Raw genomic sequence first — 23,036 nt, forward strand, 5'->3', positions numbered from 1 at the left:
CAATTTGCCTGATTAAGAGGCAAAGAAAAGGAGTGTTTCTCTCTCCTTTTTAACAACTCTTCCTCTGGCACATGGACAAAATTACACACAAAATAAATCTCTACACTAGAAGATTGTCTTCCTAGGTGTTTTGATGCCTATGGCCGTGCGTATTTTTTCCTGAAAAAAAGAGCCTGGTCCTATTTATGTGACTAAGGGTGGGATCCGCAAGGGGCCTGAAGCCTTGCAATGCCACCTTAAAGATCTGTTAGCATATTGGGGAACCATCCTAGTACCCATGGCTGTTTCCAAGGTTGAACAAAATAACATTGTTATGGGTGAGGATGAAATGGATGAGTCTCCCTCTAATATTCTAGGACCGACACAGCTACAACAACAATGCATATAGTACTTCTAGGGGGGGTTTTCCTTCTAAAATTCTCTCCAGCTGAAGGGAAAGCAGTGCAGATGTTGGCAGCGACCACCACCTTGTGACAGCCTCCATCAAGCTAAAACTGAGAAGTGTGGGTCCACCAGACAAGGGACATAGACGTTATGATATTGACAAGCTAAAGTCCCTTGAAATACAAAAAGAAAAGGAGGACTTGTGGCACCTTAGAGACTAACAAATTTATTTGAGCATAAGCTTTCGTGAGCTGTAGCTAATGCATTCGATGAAGTGAGCTGTAGCTCACGAAAGCTTATGCTCTAATAAATTTGTTAGTCTCTAAGGTGCCACAACCAAAGTATTGTGTAAGATCATCGTCCCACATATATCAGAGGCAGTTGATAGCTTTCTCAGAACAGAGCAGGCTGGTTTTCGGAAAGGGCGTGGATGCACAGACCAGATCTTCACTCTACGAAACATAATAGAATTGTGCTTAGAATGGCAACAGCAACTCTACATAAATTTCATAGGCTTTGAGAAGGCTTTTGATAGCATTCACAGGATCAGCCTACAGCGCATTCTGTGGGCACATGGAATTCCTTTCCATATAATCAACATCATCAAAAGCTTCTATTTCAACTTTACATGCAGTGTTGATCACAGTGAGCTCAGTTTTGAAGTCAAAACAGGAGTATGTCAGGGGTGTGTCACATAGGAAATCCTCTTCAACATTGTCATCAACTGGGTAGTGCGACGTACAACAGAAGACATGCCAAAAGGCATTAAATGGACACTCTTCTCATCCCTTGAAGACCTGGACTTTGCAGATGATGTCGCTCTTCTATCACATACCCAACACCATATATAAGAAAAAACAACTCGACTCAATGCATTCAGCCAGAAAATTGGACTGAAAATCAATTGAAATAAGACAGATATCATGACCTTTAATATTGCCTCACCATCACCAGTATGGATAGAGCAGGGGTGGGAAAACTACGGCCCGTGGGCCAGATCCGGCCCATCAGGGCTTTGGATCCGGCCCATGGGATTGCACCCCATGGTGCCACAGGCCCTGCGCCGCTCTCAAAGTGGACGGCACCACGTCCCTGGGTCCCCGGGGCTCCGTGCGTTGCCCTTGCCTCCAGGCACCGCCCCCCCGCAGCTCCCATTGGCCAGGAACGGGGAACCGTGGCCAATGGGAGCTTCAGGGGAGGTACCCAGAGGAGTGGCAAGGGCAGTGCGTGGAGCCCTGTGCTCCCCCCTCCCCCAGGGGCTGTGCAGGGACATGGTTCTGGCCGCTTCCCGGAGCGGCATGGCATGGGGCCAGGGCAGGCATGCGGAGAGCCTGCCCTGGCCCTGGTGCGTGCCACTGTCACCCCAGGGCCCAAACCCTTCCTGCACCCTGCCCCCCAACTCCCTGCCTGCACCTCACACCCCAACCCCCTGCCCTGAGCCCCCGCTACACCCCACAGCCCTGTGCACCCCAACCCCCTGCCCTGAGCCCCGACACACCCCACACCGATCTGCTCCCCAACCCCCTGCCCTGAGCTCCCTCCCACAGTTCGCACCCCTCCTACACCCCTGCCCTGAGCCTCCTCATACACCCCACACCCCTTCTCTGCCCCAATCCCTTGCCCTGAGCCTGTTCCTGCACACTGCACCCCCTCCCATACCCCACACCCCCTTCCGCACCCTAACCCCCTGGCCCGGCCCTGCATACAATTTCCCCACCCAGATGTGGCCCTCCGCCCAAAAAGTTTGCCCACCCCTGGGATAGAGGATTATGTTCTCACCAATGTAGACACATTCACATACTTGGGCAGCACCATCAGCCAGGATGGTGGAACAAGCCAGGACATCCGGAACAAAATCAATAAAGCCAGGAACACCTTCAGGAGTTTAAATACAGTCTGGAAATCATGATAATATAACACCAAAACCAAACTCAAGTTTTATCAGAGCTGAGTACTTTCAACACTACTTTATAGTGCAGAATGCTGGGGAATGAGAAAGTATGACATGTCTAAATTGTCTTCATTCCACACCACCTGCCACAGAAAAATCCTCCATATCTTTTGGCCCCGAACAGTCTCAAACCAAGATCTATTGACGTAGTGGAGGCTCCAAGCACCATCATTGCCATGAGGCCCTGGAGATGGATCGGTCATGTGCTTTGGATGGAAACTGATTCCATGACCAGAGTAGCCATAAGATGGACACCTAAAGGCAAGTGAAAACGAGGTTGCCCGAATACAACCTGGTTAAGAGTGGGTGGAAGCCAAATTGAAAAACCTGGGGTACAGCTGGGGAGCCATTGAAAGACTTGCCAGAAACAGACAGGAGTGGAGGACCTTTGTCACTGCCCTAAATGCCAGAGGCATAATAGGAACATGATGATTGATGACTAGTTTAACTATGTAGATTTTTTTTTAATTGATGTAGATAAATCAGTAGACACACAGGGCCTGAATCTGCTCTCACTTACACCAGTGTAAATCAAGAACAGCACCCTTGAAGCCTGTGGAATTACTCTGGTGTAAAAAAGCAGTGATGTTGAGAGGAGTTTAAGGTTCCATGCACAGAGTATTTGCAACTCTTTCTCTTTTTGTGAACTTTCTTGTAAACAGAATTTAGCTCGTACATATGTTAGTGGAAACTGGTTAGATGGGCCACAAGTACCACAGGAGTGAATTTGCAGCTCTTAATCAAACACATGTTCATAAATACTATTCACCCATCTCTGCTACCTACCGCCTGGTCTTTTTGCTCCCTGTCTTATATGCAGCTCACTTATTGCAATATGTAACTGACTTCCTCACCTGCACAAGATAAAGGAGATTATTCTAGCAGCAGGTTTCAGAGTAGCAGCCGTGTTAGTCAGTATTCGCAAAAAGAAAAGGAATACTTGTGGCACCTTAGAGACTAACAAATTTATTAGAGCATAAGCTTTTGTGAGCTACAGCTCACTAGCAGCAGTGCAGCCTAATGGATAGACTCCTGGACTGGGGCTCTGACTTGGGTTCTATTCCCAGCTCTGCTGCTGAGTGACTTTGGGCAAGTCACTTCACCCTTCTGTGCCTTTTGTAAAGCACTTTGAGATCCACAGAGGAAAAGCACTATCTGAGAGCTAGGTATTATTATTCTACACCTTGCCATAAAGTGGGATGGCCACCTAGTCTGAGCACAAGACTGGAAGCCAGGAACTACTGAGTGGTTTTTTGTTTTTTGTTTTTAATTCCTGGCATTATTACGACTCCCGCTCTGGCATCAGGCAAGTCACTTAACTTTTCTATTCCTCATTTCCCCCCAAGGTGTAATGTGGGGATACTAATTCCCACATGACTGGAGGGTAGAAAATAAGTTAATTAAATGTTTCAGACTGCTTTGAAGATGAAAAGCAGTAGACATATGGTAAGTAACATATACAGTACAAACAAACTTAGCTGTGTATCTCACAGACTATGACTAAAGGAGCAAAGAGGCTGCTTTAACCAGGGGTGTTGCATCTATCCCTTAATTAAGAGATTGTCTCAATTATCTCTTCAGTGCGCTGTATCCTCCTGGATGTGTAGTGAATGACATTGTAACAAAGTGGCAGAGGTAGCTGGAGAAAAGCTCATCAGCCAAGTGAACTGAAGCAACATATTTAGTAGGAAATAGCTTTTCAGAGGACTCCAGTGGGTGTTCGCACTTGGATCTGGCCTGATATAAATTTAGACTCAACTGTCCTCTCGGTATCCTAAACTTTATGCCCCTCGACACATAGGGCAAACCCAGAAGCTTTCCCTGGTCCCAGGCAGCGTTGCAAGTGGGTCAGTCTGGCATGAATAGTTCCCGGCTGTGATGAAGCTGTCAAGATGCAGAGATTCTTCTGGTACGTCCCCCTCAGCTGGCATCAAAACAGACCTGATCGGGAGGCCCCAGGGACAAACACTCTCGGGTGAGATTGCCATATAGACAAATGGGAGACCCAGACTAAAAGTTGCTACTTGTCCTGAATATTGCAGACATGGAAGGCAGGCTTACAGGAGGTGAACCATGTATATGCAGGAAGGTACAGTGTGGGGTCCTTTTTCCAATGCACCTCAATCCAGATCTGTAGCATGCCTTGCTGTTCTTGTGCCGGGTTCCCCACCAGCTCTGCCAATGCATCTCCATCTGGACCTACATCACCTCCTGCTACTCTAGTCCTGAGCCCATAGCACGAAGAATGCACCTCAGTTCTGACCCAGTGTCATTTGTTACTGCCCAGCCCAGGGGCACCCATTCTCACAGTCCTGACAGAGACGTGCAGTGTGCATATGAAAGACAAGGTGGGTGAGGTAATATCTTTCATTTTGGACCAACTTCTGTTGGTGGAAGAAGCTCTTCTTCAGGTCTGGGAAACTTACTCCTCTGAGGCCTGCTCTACACTAGGAAATTAAGTCAGTGTAACTCTGTCATTCAGGGGTGTGAAAAATCCACTCTCCCCTCCCCCAAACAACCCAATTAAACCAACCTAACACCTGGTATAGACAGCATTAGGTGAATGGGAGGATTCTCCTGTCGACCTACTTATTGCCTCTTAGGGAGGTGGGTGGAGTACCTACATCATGGGAGAAGCTCTCTGGTCAGCATAAATAGTGAGCATCTTCACTGAAGAGCTATAGTGCAGCAGTGCATCTGCATGCACTGCTGCAACTATAAGCGTAGCCAAGCCCTGGGTGTCCAAGCTAAATACAAGGTGGGACAGATTGTTAAACATAAGGGATTAACACATGTTGTAAAAAACCACTTAAATGAAGTGGGCACTTAACACCACAGCAGTCGGAGGACAAAAAAGGGTTAGTAGGTGAGAACATGATTTTTAGTTTCTAGCAGAGTTTTGAATTTACGTTCCCAGGCCTGTCTCCTGAAGGTCATGTGGACAAGTCCCCAACCCGGTTGTCAGCTATGTAGATATTCACAAGACATTTAATCTCAAAATAACATAGAATAAAAGGAAGCAGGATCACCAACCCCCAAGCCTTTAGAAATAATGAGTCCAGCATCCCAAAATCATGGTGTGTTTTTAAAAATATGGGTTTTTCTTATTTGCCCTCTAGTTGCCTTTTTTTTTTTTTTTTTTTTTTTTGAGCCTTTGGAATACACTCAGGTCATGACAACAAGACCTTTCTCCATTACTATGCATATTAAAAGCCATTTTATTTTTTAGTGAAAGGTGAGATTCCTATGTAATAACATGCCACCTGGAGCTAGGGTTTTAAGAAAAACACCAAAAATTGTGAGTTGATTGGAGCAGAAGGGGAATAATTGTACCATCTGGTGGTTCCCCCTGCCTCTAACTCAACAGAGTGAGCAGTACCAGTTCAGAACAGGCACAAGAGCCTGCTCTTCCCTGGGGAGCCTCATGAGTTAGTGTGTTTAACACATGCTTTCTCCCATGATTTATGTGCAACAGGCTGGAAGATCATTGGCCCTGCCCACCTTGCCTGTCAGGCAGATGTTTAAATCAGCAACTGATGTATCAGCTTTTGGATTAAGAAGCTGTTTAAAATGGATTCCCAGCTGGGCCCCTCTGTTTTAGCTTTGATGTGATTTCAAGCAACTTTCCTTGAAGTTTTATCTCTTGTTCAGCTATTTGCAGGTCCATAGACAGTTAGGAATTTACTTCCTCTGAAGCAGTAGCCCATAGTACTGATGGACCAATACTCCATATACAGTGGGAGTAAAGGAGAGAGGTATGTGAAATGAGTTTATTTATTGCCATCTCTCTGCTTCCCTCTATGGGCCTGATCCAAACCCCACTGAAATCTTCAGTGGGGTTTGGAACAGGCCTGGTATTATTAAAGAAGAGATTGCACTGATGCAGGTGCAGGACTCAATTTCCTCTGGGCTTGCCCTGGGGCAGTGCGCTGTGCCAGTAACTGTGGAATCACCACTAGTGCCTGGTATGCTACCATGGCACAGCTGTATTCCTTAAGGGCTTTAAAAGTGTGAGGGTAACTATCCCCTGGAAGAAGGGTGGGCAATAATTTTCACAGGGGGGCCACTCCACAAATTTTGGTAATTTGTCTCTGGCCCCACTTTTCTACTATATTAATGGAGGGGGTGCGGGGTCTGGGAGAGAGTTGGGGTGCAGGAGGGATCTCTGGCCTGGTGCACAGTGTTGGGGTGCAGGAGAGTGAGGGGTGTGGGGTCTGGGAGGGAGTTTGGTGCAGGAGGAGGCTCTGGGCTGGGGCAGATAATTGGGGTGCAGGGTCTGGGAGGGAGTTTGAGTTCAGGAGGGGGTTCGACCTGGGGCAGAAGGTTGGGATGCGGGAGGGAGTGTGAGGTGCAGGCTCTGCCCAGGAGGCACTTACCACAGGTGGCTCCTAGCCAGCAGCGCAGTGGGGCGCTCAGGCAGGCTGTCTGCATGCCACGGCCCCACGCCGCTCCCAGAATCGGGCAGCTCCTGGCACCATGGCACATCTCTGCGCGCCCCTTGTGGGGAGGGGAGCAGCGGGTCTCTGTGTGCTGCCTGCGCCCGCAAGCACCGCCCCGGCCAGCCAACGGGAGCTGTGAGGACAGTGCGGGGGGTTGGGGCAGTGCATGGAGCTGCCTCCCCCACCCTGCCAGAGGCGCGCAGAGACATGCCAGCAGCAGCCAGCCGCTTCCAGGAGTAGCATGGGGCTGCAGCAGGCAGGCAGCCTGCCTGAGCACCCTGCTGCAGCGTGGGACTTTTAGTGGCCTGGGGCAGCCAGCAAGCCTGGCGGGCTGCACAGAAATGTTAGATGGGCCAGATCTGGCCTGTGGGCTGTATTTTGCCCACTGCTGCTCTAGAAACACCTCCTTCCTTGGATTCCTCTCCTCCTCCTCCTGATCAGCTGGGAATGGGGATAATTTCCAGTCCTGTTGTTGGAATGTGTGTTTTGGGTATGGCAACATTACTTAGACAATTGTGGTTCTCCCCATGGGGCCTTGAATGTCTTTATTTTGCTACTTAAAAAACAAATGGCCTAACTTCTGAAAGTGCCTAGGGATTTTTGGGTACCTCCATTTTCTGGGCTCATCTTAAATTCTGAGCACTTGCCCTTTGAAAATCAGGGCCCTCTAAGTTGTCTCAAGAATCACTAGTCAATTACATAGGTTCAGTTTTATGCTCTGTTGGACACTATGGGCAAGTCACTTGGGCTATGTCTACCCCACCACTTATGTCTGTATAACTAATGTCGCTCAGGGGTATGAATAAAACACCCCTAAGTGACATCAGTTACACTGACAGACGTGCCAGTGTGGACAGCATTACCACCTCTCATTGGGATGGATTAATTATGTTGATGGGAGAGCTGTCTCCTGTAGACTTGAGAACTTACAGTGGTGCCATGATAGGCTCTAGTATAGACATAGCCTTAGACTGTCTGGCTCAGTTCCCCATCTGTAAAATGGGGATAATAGGGAAATACTATCTCACTGGGGTGTTGTGAGGGTGAATACATTAAAGGTTGTGAGGCACTCAGATTCTATGGTTATGAGGGCTCTAAGTACTTCATGTATTTAGAGGTAACTGCTTTTTTTTTTTTTTTTGCCTAAGCGTTACAACAAAAAATGAAGTACATGCCTGAGTGTGCATGGAGGCAGTATTTCTATCTCTGCAGTGTTTGTGACATGTACAAATGAAACCATATTTGGGTTTTATGATTTCTGTAGTCACTAGAGAACCCTTAATTAAGAATACAACCTTACAGGGTAGATGTTAGAATAAACTGTTTTCTCTCTAGTTAACACATTTTTATTATATCGATGCATTTCCAACTGTTCCAATTGCCTGAGACATGGTCATGTGGCCTAACCTAGCACTACATACCTGACATGGAAAGTAAATAAGACACATTAATGTTTTTACCTATTTGCTGTTGATTTAAAACCCCTGAGGGCAGTGATGTTATTATAATAAAAGAAATTGCAAAACAGAAAATAACCCTGCTCCTCTATAGCATGTCTATAATAGTTATTCTCTGTTCCAGTAGCATGGAGGGCCCCCAACCATAGTATCATTGTTCTAGGCCCTGTAAATATATCTACCAAGAGACAAACTCGGCTCTGTAGAACTTTGTCTAAATAGACAAAGGTTGGGAGAAAGGAGGTAATATTATCCCCACTGCATAGATGGGGGACTGATGTAAGTAACTTGCCTGAGGTCATACAGGCAGTCTGTGGCACAGCTGGAAATTGTACCCAGATCTTCTCAGGAGTTCTACCCCAGTGCCGTAGCCAAAAGCCCCATCCTACCTCACCCTGAAGCATGTTCACTGAGGATCCATGATAGCTGAGATTTTACAGATAGTGAGTGCTAGAGCATCCCATTGGAGCAGGAGGCTGCCAGGGAACTGGCTGGCAGGAGCCCAAATAAAGGGGAATTGCCATTAAGGTAGTCAGTGCTGCTTATTAACCTGACTAGGACTAGAGGGGGCATTCAGTACCCCTGCTCACAGTTTGCTAATTCCAGCTGCAGCTCAAATTTCATGAGAACAAACATCAATACAGGACATAGCAACGCTGAAGTAAAGTCCCAGCAGCCTTTCCTCACCACTGGTTTTCGCATTGGATTGTGTAGTCATTTTAGGCCCAGTGAAGCTATCTATCATTTGATTAAGAACCAGGGCACAACCCCAAATTGGTTGTGAGTTCTAAACTTAGATTTCACCAACCAATTATCAAGTGTAAACTCTTCTGGCGCTACAACAACCTAAACATGGAGTCATAGAGCAGAGTACCCAAGCGGACTGTCTATCTCAGTGTGTGTATCTTTCTGATAGATGGTCCTTTATACCAAGTATCATGGCAACATCTGAAGAAGTGGGTTTTTTACCCACCAAAGCATATGCCCAAATAAATCTGTTAGTCTTTAAGGTGCCACCAGACTCCTCATTGTTTTTGTGGATACAGACTAACATGGCTACCCCCCGATACGTGACGCCATCCAAGTTACTCCAAGTCCCAAAGGTATCTCAGGTCAATTGCACCTTTCCTGTCCCACTAAAGACAATGCTTGTAGCCAATCCTATAGCAAACTATATAAAGATTTATTAGGCAAAGGAAACTAGAGTTATTTACAAGGTTAAAGTAGATAAACACGGATAAACAAATGAGTTACAATCTTAAATTTCAAAAGGTGATACACTTCTATAATCAGCAAGCTCTTTGTGTCCTACAAAGCTAGCCCAGGCTAAGTAGCTGAGGATCTCTTGCTTAAGCCAAGAAACATCTTGCCCCTCCAGAGGCCAAGCAGCACAGAGATAATCTGTTCCTTCTTGGTAGGGATTTTATTCTTTTCTTCCCACATGCTTTTGACTGCAAAGCTCAGTTGATAAGGAACCCACTGCATGACTCATCTTTCGAGGGGGTTGGGGGGAAAAGAATAACAAGGAAAGTCATTTGTCCTCTTATTGATAGTAAGTAAGAAAAGTCCAGTTGCAATTTCCCACAATTGTCCCTCTGGTATGGGTGGATCTTTCTTTTTGGGATGGGTGTGTAACACCTTCTGTTGAAGATCAACCTTTCACGCTAATTTGTCTCTCTCCTGCTTGGTGACTTACACAGACATAGAGGCTAACAATACAACTGCTCAAATATTACCTTACAGTATGAGATACAGACCACTAAACATTGAGAATGGGGTGGAGTTTAAAGATAATCTAGGCATGATCCAAAGCCTAAACAAATACTTTGCCTCAGTTTTTAATGAGGCTAATGAAGAACTTGGAGTAGTGGCAGGGTGGATAATAGGAAGGAGGAGGTATAAATTACCACATCCGAGGTGAAAGTCAAACTCAAACAGTTTAATGGGACTAAAAAAATGGGGGAGGGGGAGCGTAGCAGATAATCTCCATCCAAGAATGTAAAGGAATTGGCACATGAAATTGCAAACTCGGTAGCAAGGATTTTTAATGAATCTGTAAACTTGGGAGTTGTACCCTGTGATTGGAGAATTGCTAATATAGTTCCTGTTTTTTAAGAAAAGGTGTGGGGGGGGAAGTGATCCAGGGAAATACAGGCCTGTTAATTCGACCTCAGTTGTATGTAAGGTTTTGGAACAAACTTTGAAAGAGAAAGTAGTTAAGGACATAGACGTTAATGGTAACTGGGATAAAAAACCAACATGGTTCTAAAAAGGTAGATTGTGCCAAACCAACTTGATCTCCTTGTTTGAGAAGATAACTGATTTTTTTAGACAAAGGAAATGCAGTAGATGTAATCTACCTGGATTTCAGTAAGGCATTTGATTCAGTTCCACATGGGAAATTGTTAGTTAAAATAGAGAAGATGGAGATTAATATGAGAGAATTAAGGAACTGGTTAAAGGGGAGACTACGATGGGTCATACTGAAAGGTGAATTGTTAGGCTGGAGGGAGGTTACTAGTGGCATTCCTGGATCGGTCTTGGGACCAACCTTATTTAACATTTTTATTACTGATCTTGGCCAAAAAGTGGGAGTGTACTAAAAATTTGCAGATAGCACAAAGTTGGGCGATATTACCAGTACAGAGGAGGATAGGAATATTCTACAAGAAGATCTGGGCAACGTTGTAAACTGGAGTAATATAAATGGGATGAAATTGAATAGTGCAAAATATACAGTCATGCATTTAGGGACAAAAACAAGAATTTTTGCTATAAACTGGGGACGTATCAGTGGGAAGTGACAGAGGAGGAGAAAGACCTGGTGTAGTGGTTGATCACAGGATGACTATGAGCCACCAATGGCTTTAAGCTGGTGGCATAAGTTAGAGCTTCTCCTCTGCAACTTTAATTTACACCAGGGCCTGGCAGTCTGAGATCAAGGACTGCAACTATCTGTTGCTCCCCTTTCCCTGCAGAGCTAGGGCAGGGTGAATCTGCCCTGATGTGTTCAGAGATCTGTTTCCTCTCATGGAGCAAGTCTGAAGCCTGTCACTGATTACAAAATCCTCTCTTTCATCCCTGCCCATAAGTTGTGGAAAGGCCATGTGCGTCCTCCTCATGGAAACTCCCTTTATATTAAAACAACAGGAGTCTGGTGGCACTTTAAAGACTAACAGATTTATTTGGGCATAAGCTTTTGTGAGTAAAAACCCCACTTCTTCAGATACAGACTAACATGGCTACCCCCTGATACTCCCTTTATATTATGACAGGTTTCAGAGTAGCAGCCATGTTAGTCTGTATTCGCAAAAAGAAAAGGAGTACTTGTGGCACCTTAGAGACTAACAAATTTATTAGAGCATAAGCTTTCGTGAGCTACAGCTCACTTCATCGGATGCATTCGATGAGCTGTAGCTCACGAAAGCTTATGCTCTAATAAATTTGTTAGTCTCTAAGGTGCCACAAGTACTCCTTTCCCTTTATATTGTTTTCCTGCCTGGCTCCTTCCCTTGCTGGCTGATGCTGTTGACAAACCAGTGTTGTCTATGTAAAGGACAAGGCATCAAGCTCCCAGGGCTGAAAGATTCTAGTTGGACTTTTGCCAGCAAGTGGGTGTAGCAGTTGGCGTGGGAAAGCTTTCCACTTGAGGGGAAGAAGGGAAGGAAAACTAACAAGAGATGTAGCAATCAGATGGCTCCAAACTCATACCTCTTTACCTACTAGGTTGTTAAAAATCATTTGCTCTTTAATAGTAATCCTCTGCCCTTAAAACATAAATCCCTGATGCTTACGTTGCCCTTTCATTCAAGGAGCTTAAACATCATTACAAATGTTAATTAATTCTCCTTACCCACCCCTTGCTGATGGGAAAATGAAGCTCACCATGTCAGACGGTGGCAGAGTAGGGAAAGCGAACACCGTAGTTCTGACAGCCAGATCCCTGCTCCAACTTCTAGAGTACCCACACTTCTAAAGTATAAAAAACGGGGGAGGGGGTTCATTAATGTGGCTCGCTGGGGCATGCCTACTGATGTCATATAAGGGGGAAAATGTAATGTTTTAAAATAGATAATTGGAGTTGTTCATGCAAAATACAAAAGAAATGTCTCTTTTCACTAGTAGGTTCCTCATTCTCCTAGTGTGTGGAGTAAATCTGTATTTGACCTAAAGCATAGAATGGAGTCTTGCAGGAGAGGGCAGTGTAATCCAGTGGCTAGATTTCAGACTTGTGAGTCAGGAGGCCTGGGTTCTATCCCCAACTCTGCCAGAGACTTGCTCTGTTACCTTCATGTGCCTTCAGTTCCCCCCTCAGTAAAAATGGGGATAAGACTGCCCTTCTTTTGTAGAAGCTGTTTGAGATCATGAAGGTAAAAGCACTGTGAAAAGGGTAAGCATTACCAGAGAAGTTTGCCAGTGCAATAAAATACTGCCAGGAGTGTGTTGCCCCAAGGCTTCCACAATGAGATTGTGCTATAGAAATGTGTGAAATATGACTTTGAACAATAACAAAGTGTAAACATAGGTAAAGCTAATTAATCATAGGGAAACAATGCATCAAGGTGTACAGTTACTCCCAGATCTACATTTCATTAGCAACTCAGATTCCTGCTGTTTCTCACCCCCTCCCACACATTCCCATCACAAAAGCCTTTCCATGTTTATCACCCCACCTCTGAATACTTCGCTATGGTATTCAAAATGTGACAGATACTATGTGCAGGCCTAAGGGGTTAGCCCGGCTTTGCAGTTGGCTGCCCTGCCAGATACAGCTATCCCTTTTAAGGATGATCTTCCGAGCCTATCAGTGGCACTCTTCAATTATCCCGTATGAGTGCAAGGCTCTCCCTCAAGACCTGAGCATGCTACTCCCCCATGCCAGCACAGTGTGGGAAGCTAAGGGCTGGGAATCTACCTGGGGTTTCCCAGCCCAGGTACCACTGTGGAGCACCAGCCATTCTCCAGGCCTGAATTCTTCCTTTATTATAAAGTACTTTAATGACCCAACCTGCAATTGTGTTTCATTAAACTCTCCTTTGTCAGTACTGGTGGCTGATCCTAATCAACCTAGCAATGGGAGTTCACACCTGGACACATCTATCCCACCTTTTCCCTTCTTCCCACTCCATGTGGGTTCTTTCTGTGCACCCAGGCCTCACTCTCCACTGTGGGTTGTCCTTCATACTTGTGTGAAGTGTGTGTGAAACAACCCCTAGTGTCATGGAGAATTCTGACTGGTAGCACTTTGCACTGTAAATAAATACAAAAGTTATGTCCTTGGAGAATCAAGGAATATATTAGTTCCCACACTCAGGCCTCAAGCACATGTCTAACTTTAAGCACGTAAGTGTAAGTAGTCCCGCCATGGCACAACATGGGAGTTAAGTCTTAAAGTTACACTCAAGCTTAGGTGCTTTTGCTGGATTGGGGCCTCGGTCCATGAGGAGAGGTATCTCAAATTGCCTCCACCAATGATTGGCAGGCAATGATGTGCACTAACCACACTCAGCCCACCTCCTCTAAAGTTAAAATTGCTAAAAAGCTGGAGTCTGGGGGAAGGGACATTTACATGGCATAAGGACCCTGTGTAGGGGGACTGATGATGATAACCTGTTAGTGTGTTATATTTTCAAAAGTGAAAGGTTTATTTCTGGAGGCTGAGTGAAGCCCCAGATCAAAATAGGAGAATAGAGGGTTAAGCTTCACAGACAAGCCATGGTAGGTTAAATGCCTTTACTTCTGCAGAAAGATAGACAAACCAAATCACGCCTGGGAAGCCCAACCCGCAGTGGGGGACAGATTAGCAACGCCACTGGTATATTTACACACTTGGAAGGAGTGAGCGCCAGTCAGTGACGGTATCTAAGGTTGGGCTTGTGTGGTGCTGCAGTGAAGAGGCTTCTCCATGTTCAAAGGAGAAAGGTCAGGTCTAGATAAACAGTACGTGGTCCCAGTAGCTTTAGTCCCCATCACAGAATCACTGAGGTGGTAAGAAAAACTTTAACAGCTGCAGTGCTGCTTTTAAACCTAACAGTAAAGGATGGGTCAGGAGGTCACTGCTTCAGTGCCCCTGGGAAGGAGAGAACTTTTCCCTGGAATCCTTTGAAAACCTTAACTAAATTAGCGTGACTGCATTTACTAAATGCTTGAGAAATCCAGATGGCTCAGGTCACAGGCTTCCCTATAAGCAGAGACACCGATAACTGTTTGCATTCCCATACCCAGCGACATAAGTAATGGTGCTACTTCCTGGGATGATTATATACTGTATATATAAAATAGTAGCCAATCCATGTGAAAAATAAACATTGGTGGTATTTGGAGTTTCGTCTGATATCCCCTTCTCTGCTCCTTCCTTTTTTTTCTTTCCCTCCACCTTCACTTCTTCATCTCACCTCCTTTTCCACTATCTCTCCTTTTGCCCTCTTCTCCCTCTACTCTGCCGTATGTCGGACAGCTCAGTTCACTGCTGGTGGTGGGACTGGGACATCGGTGAGGAGTTCTAATAAAGATAGACAAGAGCCTGAATCAAAACTCTAAATCCAAATAACCCCCTCACGTGCAAACTTTGCAGGTGGGAAGTCCTGGAACCTAGATCTAATTTTTTATTAATTATTATTATTATTTGCTGTCTCCTTGTAATGGGATGAACCAAAGCTGATCCAAACTTCTGAGGTGTTTATTCACAATATGATTAGGATTTGGCTGCTCAGATCCATCCCCTAACTGGTATTTCAGGTAAATAGCTGATGCAATGGATTAGTAGATGATTAAACCAGTGGCAATCTCAGAGTGCTACTTATTATATAAAAATGTGGTCATTCTGTTCCCTCTTCCCCATTTCCCTTTACTCTGTTTCATTTATCTGTTGGGTCTTGATTTTGAGCTCTGTGTGTCCGGGGCTGTTTGCAAAGCACTTGGTGCAATTGAGCCAATGATCCTTGGCTGGGGCCCCAGGTAGTGATGTAATACAATAAATATTAACAACATGATAGGAGTGGAGGGGGAAGACAGCTACGTATGGTAATGTCAACTGTTGTTATTATTGATACAGCTCCATAGGTACAAGATGCTGTACAAACACATAAGAAGGTCAGGGTCTCAATATCTGAGGCCTCTCACACTGTAAAGATCTGATCCTGCAAGGTGCTGCTGAGCTCCCTCAGTTCACATTCAAGTCACATGAAATGCTCAGCAACAGGCTGCCCTGAAGTACCCCCGAGGGATGGGAGAACTCACACAGCTTTAGAATCTTGAAATTCTGTCCTTAAACAAGAACATAACCTGGTGGAGAAAGGCAGAACTAGAACCAAAGGCTGGGAATTAAGGCCAGGCAAATTCAAGTTAGAAATAATGCTTAAGTTTTTAATAGGGAAGGTGATTGACCATTGGAACAAATGACCTGGAGATGTGGTGAATTCTCCGTCTGTTGAAGTCTTCATATCAAGACTGGATGATTCTCTGGAAGATGGGCTTCTGCCAAACACAAGTTATTGGGCTCAATACAAGGGTCACTGGGTGAAATTCTCTGGTCTGTGTTGTTCAGGAGATCAGACTAGCTGATCATTCTGGTCCCTTCTGGTCTTAAAATCTTTAACTCTGAGACTTGACCTCTGTTTGGCTCTGACAAATTACAGCTTCCCAGCTGCTTTGATGTTGTATTACTTTTTATTTTTCATTCCTCTGGTTGTCCTGGAAACAGAGCAAGAAATACTTTTAAACAAGATCATTTACTTTCAAGGTGGCATCTTTCACAGCACACTCTGCTGCTTAGTTAAACAAAACATAATGGTTTTAAATTAAATTTCTCTTCGGGGAGGGGAGAACAGTTTACATTTAGGGGGAGAGCTGGTTTTGAGAAACATGAAAAATGTCACCAGACTTCAAACTTTCCAAAAGTTCTAACAATTCCATGAAACCTAAGTCCTCAATAAGTCCTCTTTATCCATTTACAGGGCAAGGTGAAGGAAGTTAGCATTGGAAGGCAGGTGAAACAAATTGGTTCGAAGGAGGAAAGGAAGCCAAATCCTTGTTCCGTTGAAGGCAATGGGAGTTTTGTTAAGGACTTAGGAAGAATGGCTGAGGAACTGGAGTGGTTCTTGGGAGTTCAGGTTTAAGTTCCTGGCTCTGCCACAGATTTCTTCTATAACCTTAAGCGTGCCATTTAATCTCACTGTACATCATATGTAAAGTGGGGATGATAATACTTCCAATATCTGTCTAGCCTATTTAGGTTGTAAACTCTTTGGAGCAGGGACTGTCTTGCTTTATGAATGTGTAGCACCTCATACAATGGGGCCCTGATCTTGGTTGGAGCCTCTCTAAGTGATACTGCAATGCTAATAATAATGAGAATGATGTCAGTGGCACCAGGTTTTGCCTTGTGCAGAAATATGACTTTTTTGTGGTCACTGGATCCTCAGTTAAGTCAATCAAAATTACAAGACCTTTATTGCACATCTGTAGAGCACTGGTTTTTAAACTGCATGATTAACATCCTAACTGGTGTAGCTTCTCTGTGGAAATAAAGTAATTCAGATCAATGTGAGGAAAATTATAGTAGAGCAGCATTTTACAGATGACTAGGAGCTTGTTTGATTAATATACAGGTTTAAACAGAAGAGCCACTCTGTTTCTGACCTGGTCGCTAGCTAGGTGGTGGGTAAATCAGAATTTGGGCCATGTGGTCAATCCTTCATGCCATGGGCTGTGCGCGGTGTGGTGGCAGGATGCTTAGCCTCCACTGGGAGCAGTAGGAGATGTCTGACACTGCTGACAAAGAACTCAGGAGTAGCAGGGTTGTGTTGCAGAAGAAGGCATATCCAGTTCTCCTAATATAGAAAGACGAGTCAGCTCACTGCATGGCCTTTCAGTGTGGGGAATAATTGGGAAAATGTAAGAGCCCACCTGTCCTAATGAAAAACAAAACTGCTTAGACTGTCGGTCTTTCATCAGTTGAGACTGAGCCGATCACAACACATCCTCCAATCTTCTCTCGCTCTGGCCATCCTTCACCATGCTTGTCCATATCTCCTTGTTAGGAAGTCATCCCACCTTTTTGGAGGCCAACGGCGTGGCCGTTTCTGTTTTTGCAGATACCGCTCGGATATAGCTGCGGTCCATCAGTGTCCCCGAGTCGGGCCATATGTCTCACCCACCGCATTTTGCTGAGCCTGCTTTCAACAACAACGTCTCGCACTCCAGACTGCTGCCTAATCATTTCATTGGGGATGTGATTGCGGAGCAAAATGCCCAAAAATATTCATTCCATCGCCCTCTGTGTGACAGACAGTTGATGTTCTTCAATCTTTGTCAGCGACCATGTTTCGCTGCCATATAACATTGCTGGAAGCACGGTCGAGTTAAAAAGATTCGCACAAGTTGTTTTGCTGATCTTTCCTTGGAGGATGTCCTTGATTCGTTGCATGCGCACCATCCAGCTTTTTTTCTGCGTGACAGTTTGCCTTTCTGATCGTGGCGCATATTGACTTCCTGGCCCTAATAAACTTATTTATCAACCTCTTGGATCTGCTCTCCTCAAAGAGTTATTTGGGTTCTTGGTAGAACATCTGATCTCATGTATTTCATTTTTGACCGGTTCATTTTTAATCCAATTTGACTACTTTTCGTGTTCAGTTGTTTAAGCATTCTCTCAAACTGGGCTGTATTTTCGGCTATCAGCACAATATCATCTGCGAACCTGAGATGGTTTAGCCGCTCGCCGTTGATATTAATCCCACCTTTCAAGTTTACGTGTCGGAAAACCAATTCAAGACAGGCTGTGAATAGTTTTGGTGAAAGTGTATCTCGTTGTTTCACACCTTTCTCGATGGGGATTCGGAGGGGAGTATCGAACAGCAATATGTCTGTGCTGCAGCCAGAGTTCGCTTCCTTTAGTAATGTGATATATTTTGCGCTGATGCCCTGTTCTGAAAGAGCTTCAAGAACAGTGTTAGTCTCTACGCAGTCGAACGCCTTCTCATAATCCAAAAAGGCAATGCACAAAGGGAATTTGTAGTCCCTTGAACACTCTAGTAGTTGGTTTAGAGTGAAGATGTGGTCTATCATGCTATAATTACTTCAAAAGCCGGCCTGCTCTTTAGGTTGCTGTTTATCCAGGTTTCGTGACAGTTGATTTGTTATTATTTTAGTGAACAATTTATAGATATGCGAAAGCAGGCAGATTGGGCGCTAGTTCTTTAGATTTTCTCGATCGCCTTATGCAGCAAGATGATATTGGACTCTTTCCAACTGGACGGTATCTTCTGGCTGAACCTTTGGGCGAGAGCTTTCCAAACTTTCTGACCTCCCGCCTTAAGCACTTCTGTTGTCAGACTGTCCTTGCCTGGCGCCTTCCCCTCTTTCATTTGATGGACTACATGATGAACTTTGCTGATGAGAACTGGGAGTATGTGTTCATTGGTTTGTTGAAGTGATGGCATTGGGACATCTATACAGGATGCAAACAGCTGGGTATAGATATCCCTGCAAATTGTCTCCATCACTGTTCGATCAGTTATTGATTTTCCGTCCCTGTTCTCCAAAGCTGATAATGATGACCTGTACAATGCCAGTTCCCGTTTGATTTTTTTGAGACTTTTACGATCTTCAGCAGCCTTTAGGAGCTTTTCAGTTTGAAATTTCTCGAAGTCTTCCTTCAATTTCATTCATATGAACTTGCAGAGAAGGGAGTACTCAAGCCTGTCACTGCCATTTCTTTTAATTTTCCTCTTCTTCTCCAATAAAGTCTTTGTATTCTCCAAGATTCTTCCACTAGCTCTTCTTGGTCTTTCACGCTCAGCTGATTTCACACAACATTTCAGTCTCTTACTGAAGTTCTCATAATTGTCATTGCAGTCATCCAGGAGGCTCCAGTCTTTCCTAGAAATGTTTTCCTTCAGGATTGCCTTGTTGAAAGCTACCGGTTGGTGCCTTCTATTCACAATACACAGCGCCTTTTTCTCCACCTTCACAGTGAATGTGAGTCTGGCTCTCAGTAGGCGATGATCGCTACCGATATTGAATGATGGCACTACTGAAATATTCTGCACGATGCGTTGTCTATCAGTCAGAAAGTACTTTCTGAAAAACAAAACAGCATGTGTTATTCCTGCCACTTTTGTCCAGTGATACCAATCAGGGCCTTGATCACCAGCAAAGTCAGCAGAACTGAAACTTTTAAACTGGGCAGAGCTTACAGTGAGACTTCAGTAGGTCAGGCGCCAACTCCTCAGATACTGTGGTGCTCAAATGACTCCGAAAAACCTATAAATAAAGACATTAACAATGGATTCACAGCATGGCCCACAGTGAAACAAAATAGATCAGTCCTCGAGGGTACCGAGCAGCTGTGTAACATTGTAGTTACCTGGGTTATACTTCCCAGATTGCACTTGTCTACCTTTAAGGCAGCCTGTCACACACTTACATGGTATGGTTTATTTATTGCAAGACCCAAGGTCGCCCGTCCTCACTTCTGGTGTCAGGTTACAGCTCTTAGGTGGGCTTCTCTTCATGGAAAAATTTCACCCCAACATAGCACATGACCTCTTAGGCTGAGAAAGTGATTTTTTTTGTCTGTTGATGCAAATGCTTCTTTGGGAACACTTGGATTCTGGTATTTCCTATCTTTTCTAGGGCGGGAAAACCTCCTCTTGAGGACATGCCCTTTCATGTGCTGAGCCAGGCAGCCAGTGTGCTGTGTAATTTCTCTGCAGTACATGAAATATAGCTGCTGAGTCAGGAAAGAACTGTGACTCAGAAACTCCAGGAGCATCAGCAGGTCAAGAGGTATACTCCCAAGGTAAGGAAAAATCTCTATAAGAGGAAAAAAGGAACGTATAGTGCAGTGTGCATTATATAAACGGCACCCTACTCAAAACTGAAATATAAGCTCCAGCTCCTTCACGAGGTTGCACTGGTTGGTTGATCAAGAGGCAATTGACACATTTAGTGATAAATTTCTGGCACTGCAGAGAGCCTGATTTTTCACAAGTACTGAGCATACACTGCACTACTTGAGATCAGAGGATGCTGAAGCTGCTTAGCACATCCTGAAAATCAGACCCACAGTGCTTAATTGTAGAGTTGGTTGAGAAATGGTTTTTTTCCCCATGGAAAACTTCAATTTTGGCAAAAATTCAAATTCCAAAATATTTGCTTTGGAAATGCTGGTGTGGTACACTCATGGAGACTGGTTTCAGAGTAGCAGCCGTGTTAGTCTGTATTCGCAAAAAGAAAAGGAGTACTTGTGGCACTTTAGAGACTAACAAATTTATTAGAGCATAAGCTTTCGTGAGCTTGTAGATCGGGTGCCTCCAGCTCCCATTCTCCTTTATAGACAGGAATTCCTCATTGTTGGACTACATCTCCCATGATGCACTGTGGTCTCCACAGTTGGAGAAGGGAGGCAGTGCATCATGGGAGTCCCTAGCCATGGTGCATTATGGGAGATATAGTCTGGCCAGCTCTACAGACCTCTGTTGGTATAACTACGTAGCTCAGGGGTGTGAAAGATTCACATCCCTGAGTGATGTAGTTATGCTGACCTAGCCCCCTGGGTAGACAATGCTATGTCAAAGGGAGAGTTTCACCAGTTGCATCAGTGCAGCTGCACCACTGTAGCAGTGTACATGAAGACAAGCCCTGAGTACCTTTCTCAGGCCTGTGGAAGAGCTCTGCATATCTCAAAAGCTTGTCTCAACAACAGAAGTTGGTCCAATTAAAGGTATGACCTCACCTACCTTGTCTCTCCAAAATAGTTGTTGAACATAAAGATAGAGGTCAATACAGTTAACATTTGAAACCCACCTCAGAGAATAGTCTCAATAACACATCAGCTTCCAAGTTCAGTGGAATCGTTCATATGCGTAGAGGTACTCATGTGCATAAATGTTCATAGGATTGGGACTAAAGGACCATTTTGATCCTGAACCTGGTATGGTTTTTTTTTTTATGGATCCTATAAGGTATCACACTGACCTCCTTTAGATTTTAAATCTCTTTTGGTTCTTGTTTTTTTTGTTTTTTTTTAAATCGAAGAAGTCTACCATACCTCAGACCATTTAGTTTGGTTCTGATCAAAATCTTCCAAGTGAGTCCAGACAAAAACCAAGATATAAATCTTATCAGAATAGTCTTTTTTTTGTGTGGGGGGAGGCGGACGAGGCAGATACACTTCTGTTTCTTCTAGATTGTAAACTCTCTAGGGCAGTGGACTGTCTTATACTGTGACAGATGCACTATCTGCTCTTAACAAATAATGAATAATAATAAATAGTAATCCAAAACAACAACAAAAATAATTAAAAAATCAATTAAAGCTGCTGGGTGACAGGAATATACTAACCTATTGCTTCACTTACAAACCCCAAGGGACACTGTAAGTCTGACACAGCTCACCCAACAGGATACAAAGTATTCTAGCCAAGTATAAAGTAATACATATGTAAGTATAATAATGTAATGCCGCCCACCAGTCCTGTAACCCATCGCAGAACAACCGCCACAATAACTGGGATCCAGCGTGAATACTATCCTTTCGCCAGTAATCTCAAAATAGAAACATACCACAAAAACCTTTTGGGGAATAGAAAAATTCATAGAAAATGTACATGTTCCAATTAATGACACACGACCCCAGATTCTTTGTTGAACTCCACGCCCTTTGCACTTCTCAGGTGGCACAGATGGAACACCTGTCAGTTGTAAATAGCCAGTGGAGAATTCCCCTCATGGAATTCCCCCTGCTGCTGTAAAGCTCCTGAGGTAGCTGCCCCGCATTGTTCAGCAAGGGGTGGGGAAGGGGAAGGATGTGTCAGAGATGCTTCATAATGCTGTGCTGGTCCTCCGCTCGCTGCTCTAACAGATGCTGGCACTGGTGGGGCAGGATCAGAGTGCTGGCAATTAGCTCCGATGCTTCCCCAGCAGCAAATTGTTGGCCCAAAAGAGAATCCAGCCCATGCTGTTTGGTAACAAAGAGCCTGGTCCATCCCTGCATTTCTCTAATGTCATACTGGCGTTATTCCATTCCAGTTGCACCAAAATAAAGTAATTTAGTGGCGAATCAAATGCAAAGTATCTTTGGCGCAGGGCGGGGGGAGATTAGTTTTGGATTATTTTTTGTAATCTATTGTTTGCTAAAATCAGATAATGAATTTGGCACTGTACCTTTCCTGGAGAGTTAACAATCTTGGATCCCAAACCTGCAAAGACTTAGTCATGCTTCATGTTAAACATGTGACAATAATCTCATCAAAACCACTGACTTTGATGAGATGACTCGTATGCTTAATACTAAGAATGTGCACATAAGCCTTGGCAGGATCAGGGCCTAATAGATACATAGAGGATCAGAGTCTGATACACTTGCACCCATTTGGTAGTACCTTACTCTCAAGTAGCTCCATTGATTTGTGGAATCAGGTATGAATCCCCAGGAGTAAGCGGTTCAGAATCTGGCTCACAGAGAAGATACTGAGATTATAGGTAGATATTATATGTAGATACTAATATTTATGTTGTGGGCCTCATGGAAGAAATGGGTCTTCCGAGTGAGAAAATGGTGAGGAGAAACTATAACATCCACAGCACCAGGGACCTTCTAAACACTGCTATAGCCCTTCACCATGCTGGGAGGCACCTGTATGTTCCCAAACCTCCTTTCCTCCTTATATCTTGTTTCTTAAGTGTGTAGTGTGTAGACTGCAAAATACCTGAAATGAAGGGCCTGCCCCACAGTCCTTTAGTCAGGTCTCAGATCTTTTAAAGCTCTAATTCTTAATGGCTTTGGCAGATGATTGGAGT

The 23,036-nt window shown here is 44.5% G+C and overlaps 1 protein-coding gene across 5 annotated transcripts in view; it reads left to right on the forward strand.

The window, feature by feature from the left end:
• Window positions 1-23,036, forward strand: part of RASSF7 (Ras association domain family member 7) — a 130,574-nt gene that overhangs the window by 19,282 nt on the left and 88,256 nt on the right. Inside the window, exon 1 of one of the 5 annotated variants that reach the window (XM_043516777.1) lies at window positions 19,893-20,034. The exons of the other annotated variants lie outside the window; for them this stretch is intronic. The gene's annotated coding sequence lies outside the window, so the exon portion shown is untranslated. Of the gene's footprint in view, window positions 1-19,892; window positions 20,035-23,036 lie in introns of those variants that run through there. 5 annotated transcript variants of the gene reach the window in all.

The sequence above is a fragment of the Dermochelys coriacea genome, chromosome 6, assembly GCF_009764565.3.
Source record: "Dermochelys coriacea isolate rDerCor1 chromosome 6, rDerCor1.pri.v4, whole genome shotgun sequence".
In the NCBI taxonomy this organism is placed as follows: domain Eukaryota; kingdom Metazoa; phylum Chordata; order Testudines; family Dermochelyidae; genus Dermochelys; species Dermochelys coriacea.